This window comes from Ovis aries, chromosome 3 (assembly GCF_016772045.2).
Source record: "Ovis aries strain OAR_USU_Benz2616 breed Rambouillet chromosome 3, ARS-UI_Ramb_v3.0, whole genome shotgun sequence".
NCBI classification, from domain to species: domain Eukaryota; kingdom Metazoa; phylum Chordata; class Mammalia; order Artiodactyla; family Bovidae; genus Ovis; species Ovis aries.
Window position 1 is genome coordinate 30582581 of NC_056056.1, and position 13236 is coordinate 30595816.

The 13236-nt window shown below is 39.2% G+C and overlaps 1 long non-coding RNA gene and 1 other non-coding gene across 2 annotated transcripts in view; one reads left to right on the forward strand and one right to left on the reverse strand.

Moving 5' to 3' along the window:
• LOC132659383 (uncharacterized) overlaps positions 1-13236 on the reverse strand; it is a 73755-nt gene that overhangs the window by 5836 nt on the left and 54683 nt on the right. The gene's annotated exons all lie outside the window — the stretch shown is intronic.
• TRNAG-GCC (transfer RNA glycine (anticodon GCC)) lies at positions 10368-10439 on the forward strand. Its single transcript has one exon. It is a non-coding gene; the product is annotated as a tRNA-Gly (tRNA).

Sequence of the window (13236 nt, forward strand, 5' to 3'; positions counted from 1 at the left end):
CACTTATGTTAATGAATCTCATCATTTCTAGGTGTGTATTGGGAACATACACTTTCAGAAAATTGCTGCGTTACTTCTGAGAATTTAGCCATTTTTTCAATCTCCTTCAGTGAACCATATCAGCACGCGCTATCTGATGTAAGTTTTCACAAAGGTACTTCTCACAACTTCGAGGTGATTTTTAGGTTAAATATAACATGGTTAAGTATTAAAGTCCAATGATTGAAGTCCAATTTAAATCCAACAAAAAAGCATTTTTTTTTTTTCAAGAATACCAGGTGTGCTTTTTATAGTATTCATTGTACTAGAAGGCCCTGCTATTTTGGGGGAATCTCATTTTAGAGGTGTTGATTGTTTGCAGATGCTGAAGGTGAGACAACAGAAAAAAAGTTTTCAGAAATTTTCTTTTTTTTTTAAGTACTACTTTAAAAAAGTTTTTAAAGTATGAATAAAAAATTCAGGGACTTTCCTGGTGGCTCAGTGGTAGAGAATCCACCTGTCAATGCAGGAGACACAAGTTTAATCCCTGGTCCAGGAAGATCCCACATGTTGCATAGCAACTGAGCCCATGCATCACAACTACTGAGCCCGTGCTCTAGAGCCCGGGAATTGTAACTACTGAGCCTACATGCTGCAACTATTGAAGCCCATCTGCCTCACAGCCTGTGCTGTGCAACAAAAGAAGCCACCACAATGAGAAGCCTGCACACCACAACCAGAGAGTACCCCTGCTTGCAGCAACTAGTGAAAACACTGTGCAGCAACCAAGACCCAGCACAGCCAAAAATAAATAAAATTATTCTAAAAAAGGATCCAAAGCTATGTAAGGACACAGAGTCTTATAAAGTTTGGATGTGTTTAAGAAAATGGGATTCTGGATTCAAAATTCAAAAGCTGATTCAGTTCCGTTCAGTTCAGTCTCTCAGTCGTGTCCGACTCTTTGTGACCCCATGGACTGCAGCACGCCAGGCCTCCCTGGCCATCACCAACTCCTGGAGCTTCCTCAAACTCATGTCCATTGAGTCAGTGATGCCATCCAACCATCTCATCCTCTGCCGTCCCCTTCTCCTGCCTTCACTCTTTCCCAGCATCAGAGTCTTTTCAAATGAGTCAGTTCTTCAAATCAGGTGGCCAAAGTGGGTTGGAGTTTCAGCTGCGGCATTAGTCCTTCCAATAAATATTCAGGACTGATTTCCTTTAGGATGGACTGGTTGGATCTCCTTGCAGTCCAAGGGACTTTCAAGAGTCTTCTCAACACCACACTTCAAAAGCTTATTGTGCAACATCATCTGGGGCAAATGATCCATCTCTCCAAGCTTCTACTTCTTCATCTTTAAAGATGAGAAATGACTCCCCAATTTAGAGACTATTTGTAAGCAGTGAATAAGATGGCTCATGAAAGGCAAGGCCATACATTGGCAAACACTCCATAGATGTTAATGCCCATCACCTGTTCCTTCTGCATATTTCCCCTAGTCATCTATCTGGCTTTTTCAGCTTTGTCAAAACTTAGTGGCAACCCACTCCAGTATTCTTACCTGGGAAATCCCATGGACAAAGGAGCCTGGCAGGCTACAGTCCCTGGGATGGCAAAAGAGTTGGACATGATTTAGTGACTAAAAAACAATAGTAATAGGTCTCATGCATCAAACATTTGCTATCAAGCACCCTGTACTGCTGGCCAATGCAGTGGGCTGAACTTTTGGGCTTCCCAGGTGGCCCTGGTGGTAAAGAACCCATCTGCCAACACAAGAAACATGAGACACGAGTTCGATCCCTGGGTGGGGAAGATGCCTTGACAAAGAGCATGGCAACCCTCTCCAGTATTCTTGCCTGGAGAATCCCATGGACAGAGGAGCCTGGCAGGCTATAGTCCATAGGGTCACAAAGAGTCGGACACAACTAAAGTGACTTTGAGCCCACACATCCAGTAAAAGGAGTCTTCAGACCTTGACTATCCAGTTTGGTTCTTTATTTATAAAAGGCATCAATTGCTTTAAAAATTGACTGAACTCTTAACACTTTAAAGTTCTTCCTTCACAGTCTATGTTTTACCAAGTATGTTTTCATGATCCCAAGGATCTGGCATCTCTATGCCAAATTCCTCCTACAATGACTGTCAAAATAAGCAAGCAACTGTAGACTCCCTCCAAAACAATTCCAATTTTTTGTTTTTAATTTGTTTCTGGTGTCTATTATGGTATTATGGCCTCTGAATACACACTATCTTCTCCAGTTTAAATAAAACAAGTGGTGAAACCATGTAGCCTGGAAGGAAAAAAAAAAAGATTCCAGAACCATTTAATAGCATTTTTAATTTGATAAAACTTAACATATTAATGATATGTAATTTAACTTATGCAAACTGGGCCACTAGATAATCATATCTTGAATAATCCTTCTCCTTTATTAAAAAAAATTAATAAAGTGAGAGTGTTATGAAGCCTAAAGCCTTCTTTTTCCCCTCCCAAATTATAACTGTGCTGCAACTGAAACATGTTTGGAAATAAAATCAATCCAACTCAGCTTTATCAAGGACAAATTGTACCTCTCGGAGGACTGATGTCGGCTCACCGGCAGAGGGTAGACAGCCCAAGCCTGACCCACAGAGAGTGTGTCTTTAGAAATCCTGACTGCAGAGGTCAGAGGCTCAGAGAAATGGAACAGTTGGCTTCTCATTGCCTCCCCAGTGTTTTCTCATCTTAGCTTATTTCATTTTCTTGGCAAATGTTAGTAGCATATCACTAAGTCTTTTTAACACTTCTTCATTCCTTATTATTTCAGTTTCAAGATCATTAATAAAACAGCAGCTTGAGAAGGCAGCACCCCAGGCAATCCACAGTGAGAGCAGGTAGGGTGGCTGCCTGATTTTCACAGCCATTAGCATAGATGAAGTTGAATTTCATAAATAGGGTATAAACTTCATGGAAGGATAACTAAGGATAAATACTACCCTTTGCCCATATTGAATGCCAAACCAAAAATAAATTTATAAAAATTCCAGTTTCTTCTATTTTCATTAGCTTACTTTCCTGTTATCAAAGCAATTCAACTCATGTCAGAAAAAAAAAAGGGAAAATATGGAAATTGTAGAGAAGACATTAACTAGCTTGCTGTTTCCTTTACTGACATTTTTATATATGGACTTTTAAAACTTTTTTTTCTTGCTTTATGTCTTATATTTAAAATAATTTTGTATCCTGTTTTTCTCAAAATGCTTCTATATTTTCCCCTTTTGCTTTTTCCCCAACCTGACTATTTGGCTAGTGATATTTTTGTGACACAGAGTAAGTCCTCCAATGATCAAATTAATCATTGAATTTCTTCCCAAAACAGATTGCTCAGTGACAATCAGAATTTGTTTTCTTTAGTCATCCTTAAGTTTTCCTGAGCTGACAGGAATCCTCTCCTGTGAATTGCCTCCAGAAACAGCCCTCGTTGGAGGTACCTAATGTTTTCAGAATCCACAGTCCATCTGGGACACCAGCCCGAGATGGTGGGTATGAGACAACTCTTTCCATCTCTGCTGAAATTGAAGCATGTTTGGGAATTCAGTCAATCAAACCAAACTTTGTCAAGTATCAGGCATACCTCCCTGGAGTGAGTGAAAGTCGCTCAATCAGGTCTGACTCTTTGTGACCCCATGGACTATATAGTCCATGGAGTTCTCCATGCCAGAATACTGGAGTGGGTAGCCGTTCCTTCTCCAGGGGATCTTCCCAACCCAAGGATCGAACCCAGGTCTCCCCAGCTGCGGGAGGATTCTTTATCAGCTGAGCCACAAGGGAAGCCCTTTTGGAAATGAAACTAAATGCTCAAACTTTTCAGCCATTCTTATGTCATTTCCAGATACAAATATCTGGTTTCATTTTAGCCAGCACGAATGCCTCCAAGACACTGATGTTATTTTCAAATGCTGGAAATCATTGCTTAATAATCTATAGAAAATCCCAAAGCCTTTTAGCTGTAGTAATAAGGGATATTAGATATTAGTCTATTTGATACTAACTTTTAACCTTGCTTTTAAATTATTTTGTATTATTTAGGTATTCATTGGTATTGATTAGTCTTTAGATATTAATTTTTTTCTTGGATTCTGAGCCACTGTTCTCTCTTCTCTCTCCTCTTATCTCGCCAGCCACAAGCTTCCACACTTGGGGTTCCTGATAGCTCCATCTTTGAACCTCTCCTCTTCTGTCTCTACTGCTCTTTGGGTCTCATTTAGTCTCAGGACTCTAAATGCTTCCCTTAGGCTGACTATTCTGAAATATCCTAATCCAATCTTGAACTCCAGATTACTAATAGTTAGCTGCTGAACTGAAAATTCAACATTTATTTTTTAGGGTCCAAGCTTATTCTCAAAGTCTTTATTTGAATATCTAACTAATTTTTTAATTCACCTGCTCCAACCACTGACTCCTAAAATTCCAAGAGGCTTGTTGCCACTTTCTCCATGTTGTTAATACAATTGTTAGTTTACCAGAAAGGTCTTCCTGCTAAGGAGTAGCTATTTCCCTAATGCTCAAATCCTCTGCCCTTACCCTGGCCTGTTGTTCTGTGTAGGTGTTTTCATTATTTGATGTACTGTATAGTCACTTGTTTATTTGATATTGTTCTCCTCTGGAACACAAACTCTAGGAACAGGCACCATGTCAGGTCTGTTTAGTGCTGCATCCTGGTCCCTAGAGCAGCACCTGGTCCATGTAGGCCTGAATTAATGAAAGAATGTGAGACAATCCTATAGCAGCTATTTACACACATATTCCAACTCTGTCCCAGTGAAGCCAGCATGACTTAAGCTGCTTTTCTTTTTGTCACACTCTGGATCATTCTTCATGAAATTGTTTAAAGTCAAGCAGAGACAGATCATGGTCTTCCCTGCCAGCTCAGTGGTAGAGAATCTGCCTGTCAATGGAGGAGACACCTGGGTTGGGAAGCTCCCCTGGAAAAGCAGATGGCAACCCACTCCAGTATTCTTGCCTAGGAAGTCCCATGAAGAGAGGAGCCTGGCAGGCTACAGTCCGTAGAGTCACAAAAGAGTCAGACGTGACTTAGTAACTAAACAACAACAAAACAACAAACATAGACCAGCTAAAGCTTGAATCCCAATCACCAGCACTTCAGTCCACTAACATCATGGTTTTATACTCTAAGGAGAAGGCACCAGGGAAAATGAATCCAGACATCTGGATTGGTATGGTGGTATGGGTTTTACTTCTTAGTTCAAATGGGGAACTTTAAAAAGAAATCTAAGAAAAGTTCCAAAAGTCTTAATGTATTTCTTTTATTCATTCATTCTTTCACAAGAATGTCACAAGCACCTTCTACCTTCAAAGCTCCATAGCTGTGATCTTACTGAAGCAGGTTAAACATTAAACAAACTTGTCCAAGCTCAAAAATGTTGATGTAAGGACAAGAACCCAGATTGTCTATCTCCTGTGTCCTTTATCTCTGGTTTCTTTCCAACAATACTAATATTTTCTTCATAGCTTCAGTCTTGACAGTTGTCTCCCTATGTCTGGCACTGTGCTCACACCTGGGTCCTGTGTGGATGTAAGACATGGTGCCTATTCTCAAAGAATCACAGTTTTCCTAGAGAAGTAAAAATAACAGGAGTGAAAGAATTTGAGTTTTCTACCTTTTAAGGTAGGAGAATTTAGAAATCGGAGGGCTGGGACAGAAAGAGGATTCCTGGGAACAAGCGAGGTGCTTCTTATCTGTTTTTGTCTCACAGTCCCATCCTATATTTTCAATATTTGATTTCCTTGCCAGAAATCACTCTGTGAGTATATACTGCTCTTTTGAAGTCATCAGCTGCAAGATAATGAAGTCACTAGGAAAGGTTAAACCAGCTGGAGAAAGGGTTGCCCGCAGGTCAAGTCTTGGACACTTCTGAGTACAGTATGAACTATTTTGCAAACGTGGACCCTTGTTTCCTAAACAGGGTTCCTCTGGGTTCTTTTCAGGCTTCCCTTGTGGCTCAGCTGGTAAAGAATCTTCCTGCAATGCAGGAGGCCTGGGTTTGATCCCTGGGTTGGGAAGATCCCCTGGAGAAGGGAAAGGCTACCCACTCCTGTATTCTGGCCTGGAGAATTCCATGGACTGTATAGTCCATGGGGTCACAAAGAGTCATAGATGACTGAGCAACTTTCACTTTCACTGGGTTCTTTTCAAGCCTAGTGTTATGTTCATTGTTTAAGAATCAATATGTATGAATGAAAGGCTTAAGAGACACCTTTCTGAAATTTGTAAGGTCACTGTTTCTTTAATGTACTGGCAAATATAAAAGCAATCCTTTCCCATAGCCTCATAACCACCCCGTTCATGAAATTACATTTTCCAATATTGTCAGTTTTAATATTGCCAGTTTCTGAATACCCTAAAGCAAGATGAGTCATTGAACTAAGAAAAGGAATAATAATAATAATAGACAATTTTATTAAGCACTTACTATGTATGAGGTCCATTTGCAGATGCTTCGTATGTTTTAAATCATCTAATCTTCACAATATATTAGAGCAGACTTGTCTGGAGCTTGCAAGTTTGGGTCTATATGAAAAACTCTTTTAACCCTCCCTAAAGTCTCATTCATCATAGGCTGCCTTCCAAACACACTGACATCTAAGAATTTTAGGGAAATTTTCTAACATTCTAATTGTCAAGAATATTTTGGACCACACTTAACAGAAGAATGCCTCCAGTCAGCCATTAATTATTTCAAATGCACTAATTTTTAGACCAGCTGTGATCCCAAAGTACAACATGTAAACTGAAATTTCTGTATCTCTTTTCAACAAATAGGGTGTGCTCCTGGGAGAAAACATTTACTGTTGAGTGCGTTTAGATGAAAACTGACATTTCTTATGGGAGTTCGTTAGCCTGGGCTAGTATGGTGTGAAACAAGACCACAAATTCATAATTTAACAGTTCTGTTTTCAGGAGAGGTGGTGACATGAACACTGAATGTTCATACTCAAAATCATTTCCCGCTCCATAAAGTGTTGCCTAAGATGGAGAACAGATTAGTTCAGAAAGAATAATGACAAGGGAATATAGCTTTGAAGGGGAGAAAAGAAAAATTAGAACTGAATAAAAGAAAAAAACAGCCATGTCTGTCCTTTAGAATAAGCATCTCTTTAACAGACAATGTTTCAAGCACATAACAACTTTAATTTTATGCAGATTACATATTTACACGCTAATAAAATGGAAACTAGCTTGGTAAAGACATTTAGTGCCTATGATAGAATTATTAATCAATATGTCTGTCTAAAGCTGTCACATCAATTACTTAAAGTCATGTAGGAAGTCAGATTTGCCCATTGTCATCCAAATTCTCTTCAGGACTATGTTTTATAATCAAAAAAATGAATGCGGTATAGCCAAACCCAGTAGTCAAGAGGGAAGGAAGAGGAAGAAGGAAAAGGAGAGAAGAAAGAATTCTCTGTATTTCTTCATGGAGTAGATACACAAACACATGCTCCTGGAACTATATCTGTCCACAGTATTGTGAGCACAACCTGCCTCAGAGTTTTGGAGGGCTGGCTTGACTTGTCATCGAAGACAATGCCCCCAGCAGGCAAATTTGGAGTGGCATTTTCTTACACCCTGATTGATTTTGATCCATCAAAGCCCCGTTCTGACCTTTCTTTTTTCTGTTAGCATAAGACAGATCACCAAAAAGAGCAGGATGTCTCTTGTGTACCTGTGGTCAGCTGTTCAGTCATGCCCGACTCTTTGTGACCCCATGGACTACAGCCTGCCTGGCTTCTCTGTTTATGGGATTTTCCAGACAAGAATACTGAAGCAGGTTGCCATTTCCTACTCCAGGGGATCTTCCTGACCCAAGGATCACACCTGAGTCTCTGGCATCTCCTGCACTGGCAGGCAGATTCTTTGCACTGTCCTGGGAAGCCCTCAGGATGTCTATTACACCTTAACAAATTTTAAAACTAATTTGGCTTTGAAGATTTATCTATGACACCACTCTCAGCACCGATAAGTTGCTACCAAGCCCCTCCTCCCACTTCACACCTTTCTTGGGCTTTTCTTCTTTTTTCTTAAGACTTTATCTATACATTTAGGTAAAAGGAGGAAAGAATTGACCTCTAAATATCCTTGAAACTCTCAGACTTGGAATCAAGTTCTCTTTAGTTCATCTTCACAGAAGCTAGAATTTCCCTGTCTTACACAGGAACTTGACCCTTTTTACACATGAGATGTGGTACCTTCATTACCAATTTCTCTCAGATATACGTTTTCTCCATGCCCCAACCCTAATAAGAAAAGACAAATCTCAAAGGAAGCTTAAAATATTTAATGACTTTGACTTTTAAACATAACCCAGATTAGATAATAATGTCAAGTGATAATTCAATACACCATAATATATGATGGAACAAAAACTCTTTTAGAAAGTTTAACTCTAGTAAACTCACAGATTTGGGACATTCACAGTGAGAATGGAAAAGAGACTGTACAATTTGAGATTATGTTCAAATAAATACAATGCATAAATACAATTCTACCAAGTGAAATTTAATAAAAATGCATTAATTTAAAACTATATTAAATATTTAAGAATGCTTATCATGTAAATGGATAAAAACTACATGTGTGGAAGAATTGATCTAAATTATATAAATTGACCAAAATGGCCAAGAGATCTTTTTTTACCAGTATAGTATACTAACGCATATATATGGAATTTAGAAAGATGTTCACAATAACCCTGTATGTGAGACAGCAAAAGAGACACAGATGTATAGAACAGTCTTTTGGTCTCTGTGGGAGAGGGAGAGGGATGGTTTGGGAGAATGGCATTGAAACATGTATAATATCATATATGAAATGAATCACCAGTCCAGGTTTGATCCATGATACTGGATGCTTGGAGCTGGTGCACTGGGATGATCCAGAGGGGTGGTATGGGGAGGGAGGAGGGAGGGGGGTTCAGGATGGGGAACACATGTATACCTGTGGCAGATTCATGTTGATGTATGGCAAAACCAATACAATATTGTAAAGTAATTAACCTCCAATTAAAATAAATAAATTTGTATTTAAAATAAATAAATAATTTTTCTGAGCTAAATTAAGAGAGTAGACAGGGCAAAAGTCAAGCCATAGGGAAAATATGGTTAGTATCCCACTGACTGACACCAGTGCCCTTCTCTTGCTGACAATGGATGTCACCACCACTAGAAAGAATTCTCAACAGTCGTTGTATCTCTGTGTCTTTGGGGCAGGGGCAGCCAACTGGTAAAAGTGTTAGTCTTATCTGACTATGTGACTTCATGGTCTGTAGCCCACCAGTCCATCCATGGAATTCTCCACTAAAAACACTGGAGTGGTTAGCCATTCCCTTCCCCAGGGGATCTTCTTGACCCAGGGATCAAACCTGGGTCTCTGGCATTACAGGCAGATTCTTTACCATCTGAGCCACCAGGGAAGTCCCAGCCAACTGGGAAAGCCTAGGACTTAAGATTGCACATTTTCAGCAGAGAGAATGGGGAAATGGAGCCTCTAGCTGCCTTTAAATTCCAGCCTTCTACAAGATTCACAAAAGTGAAATACTCTCCAAAAAGGAAGGGTTTGAGATATTTAGGCAGACTAAATCTAACAAATGCCTACTTGAAATGAGCTTAAGTGCTCAGTGTGAAATTTTAGATTATTTAGAGAAATTTCAATATATTCAAGTGGAGACAACTCATGAAAAGGGTCGCCTAGCAGAAACTTACTTGAACTTGCGTTAAGGAATATGAAAAATACACCTACTTGGCATACACAGATAATTTAGTCTAAGTCCTTGAAATTCATCTTGTCTTAGTCTGTTTTGGGTTCACACTAATCTAATTGTGATGCTATATTTGTAAGACAAACTTTCAAGACTTGTACAAAGAAAACTACAAACAAGTTAAGATGAAATTACTTACTGTAGATTTTAGGGATGTATGTTGTGTGTATATGTGTATAAGAGAGAGAGATGCAGGGAAGAATAGCTTTCATTTGAGAATAAATGCAGTGGTTAGTCATGCCTGCATCAATGAATATGATTGTAAGGCAACTAACTTTACATGCTTTTGTTAGAATGTTTTAAGAGTTACCCCCAATACTAGACACTTTATTTTCTGCTTTGTTTTTGATGGATATAACTTCTGAATCTTGATTCAATCCAATACCTTACTTGATTTGATCTAAATGTTAATGAAAATCCTTAAATCAAGGATAGGTACTATATGCAATATCTGAATAGAGTCAGAATCTCTGTCTTCAAGGGTACTAGGATTGGGGGTAAAGAAATAATAGAGAATTAAGATCATTTTATTTTTTATATTTATAATATTTTCAATAAAATTTTTTGGATCTCCCTGGTGGCTCAGACAGTAAAGCATCTGCCTGCCATGCAGGAGACCCAGGTTCGATCCCTGGGTTGGGAAGATCCACTGGAGAAGGAAATGGCAACCCACTCCAGGAATCTTGCCTGGAAAATTCCATGGACTGAGGAGCCTGGTAGGCTACAGTCCATGGGGTCACAAAGAGTAGGACATGAGTCAGAATCTCTGTCTTCAAGTGTACTAGGGTTGGGGTGTAAAGAAATAATAGAGAATTAAGATAATTTTATTTTTTATATTTATAATATTTTCAATAAAATTTTTATTTTTACTTTTTTCCAAAATAGTTTAAAAATTATAACTGACATTAAAGGCACATGGATTGATGTGTGTTGCAGGAATCATGTATGTTTTAATATAGAGATGCTATCAGAAGCCAACTGGTCTTTACCACAGGTAGGACTCAAAGGAGAAATTTGAGCAAAGACTCACACCTGGACAGCAATCAACAGGACAGAAATAATTTGAAAGCAACAAGTTGTTTCTTATTTTCTCAAGGGAAATTTTTCCCCTGAAAATTCCAGTAGCTCCCAATACCAAATAGCTTCCCCACCTTATCACAAAGGCTCCAGGAGGCCCTACTCCCTCATATTTAATCCACATGCCTGCTTGCAAAGGAGCAGGTTCATCCCTAATTCCCTGGCCCTTCAGATAGCAAGCCATGCCTTTGCATTTGTACTTGAGTCTCACTGGCCTTTCCTATAAGTAGACCTCAACTCCTATTCTCAAAACAATCCTAGACACCAAACTGAGCTCATCTCTTGGAAATTAACCGTGACAATTTATGTAAAGCATCTTGATCCTGCCTCACATAAAGAAAGGAAACCATCAAAGGCCCTACTCATTGGTGAAAGATATGGAATTTCTGGTCACTGTACTCTAACAACAGGTTACTTAGCCATAGTTTCATCAGCAAATAAGCTGATGCTCATTGATACAACACTCATGTCCATTAATTGGAGAAACTTACTCCACCGAAAGAAACTGAGAATTACTAAAATCTAGGTGCTGATCGATTTGTATTTATTTATTTATTTTTTCATGTAGAAGCAAAACTCCTTATGTATTCTTGGCCTAACTGCTGAGTTCTAGTTGGTAAATACTGGGGAAGTATGTGTAGAATCAATATGCCTATAAAGGCATGAAATACAATTTAGGGAAGGTCACTAGACAGAATGATTCTAAGGGAATAATCCTTCCTTCAAAGGTGTAACAACATTTAGTCATATATTCTCTTGAAATAACAGATTCTGTTGCTGTCCCTCTAGGAAATGAGTTTATGTAAACTAGAGCATTCTGCTTTGTGCTGTTGAAGTCACAGAGTACACCAGATGTTCACCATCGCAAAGCTCAGCTGCATAATGTTGGTGAGTATTTCATAAACCCTGATATTGGAAGGACTCAGCACCTACTGTTTTCTTTTCTCCCTCTGGGAAAAAAATTTATATATTTCATTGTACCAATTCTACTTAAAAAATGTAGCTGCCTTTATTTAAATGCCACAATTCATCTTATAATGGTATTTAAGGGGCTTTTGTGGCACTGTGCCAGATTTATATTATTAGAACCTAGGCGTTTGCAAATGAACCTCTTTCAATTAGTGTTTCAGGAAGCAATTAAACTGTCTAAAGTGTATTAATGAATACACTGGAATTGGGAAGCCGATCCTCCTAATACCCCCATTATTAATGCACCATCTGCTTTGCTGCCTTAGGAGCATCCAGGATCTCTAACCTCAGGTCCACAAAACCCAATCATTTATTCAGAAAGGTCACAGAAGCATAAGTTTGTATTCAGGCTCAATATTCTGTACAATATATAATATTATATTAAGTACTTATATTTTTCTTGGATTTTTTTTACAGATGCATATGAGTTCTTTTTGTTTTTCTTTTATTCTGCGTTATGTGTCAAAACACAAATAGCTCTATGAATAAAATCCTGGATCTGCTATTCCTGTTCAAAGCATGATTCTGTACATACCCTCTATGATTTTTAAGGATATCATTAGGATCTCTGATGAGATAGTCTTTTTTTCATTAATGAAGGATGTTGAGACTTGCTACCTGCTACTGTGTTGCAGCCTTTTTCACAGGAGGTGGTCCAGATGCGGAGACATTTGCTGGTGCCTCTTTCCAAGGCTCTCCTCAGAGTCCCTGCTGCAGGACAAGGTTCTGGAGGAGCTCTGCTTCCTGAGATACTTCCTATTGGCTTTATGACCATGAGAAACCCAGGGCTACAGGAGATAGACTAGTGAGAAGACAGAAGTGCAGGCAGGGAAAGCTGGTGTTTGGCACCACTCTGCTCCATGCTGGAAAGGCACCAAGTCACCAATTCCAAAAAGCATGCTGGCTTTGGTGATTAATTGCTGTGGAGGCAGTCAAAAGGGGAGGAGAAGACACATTCTCAGCTTTTTCATAATTCAGAATCGAGTAGAGGAAAGAGAACAGAGGACCAAGGAGGGCTCGAGGGCTGAAGTGGGAAGGTTGCGGTGGAGTGGAGGAGTCTGGAAGGAGTCTGGGGAGGAGAAGGACCCTATGGAATATGTAGGATTTAGGAAAGGAGAGAGAAAAGAGAACTTTCCCACAGCACCTTGGACTTCTCCTACCTTGATTTTCATCTAGCATTGTTATGGATGAAAGTGTGTCCCCTCGAACTGATATGTTGAAGTCCCAGTACTTCAGAATGCACCATTTGGAAAAAGGGTTGTGCAGGCATAGTTGAATTAAAATGAGGTCATACTGGAGTAAGTGGGCCCCTGATCCAATATGACTGATGTCCTTATAAAATGGGGGAAATTTAGAGGTGCGCACACACAGGGAAAATCTTGTGTGAGGATGAA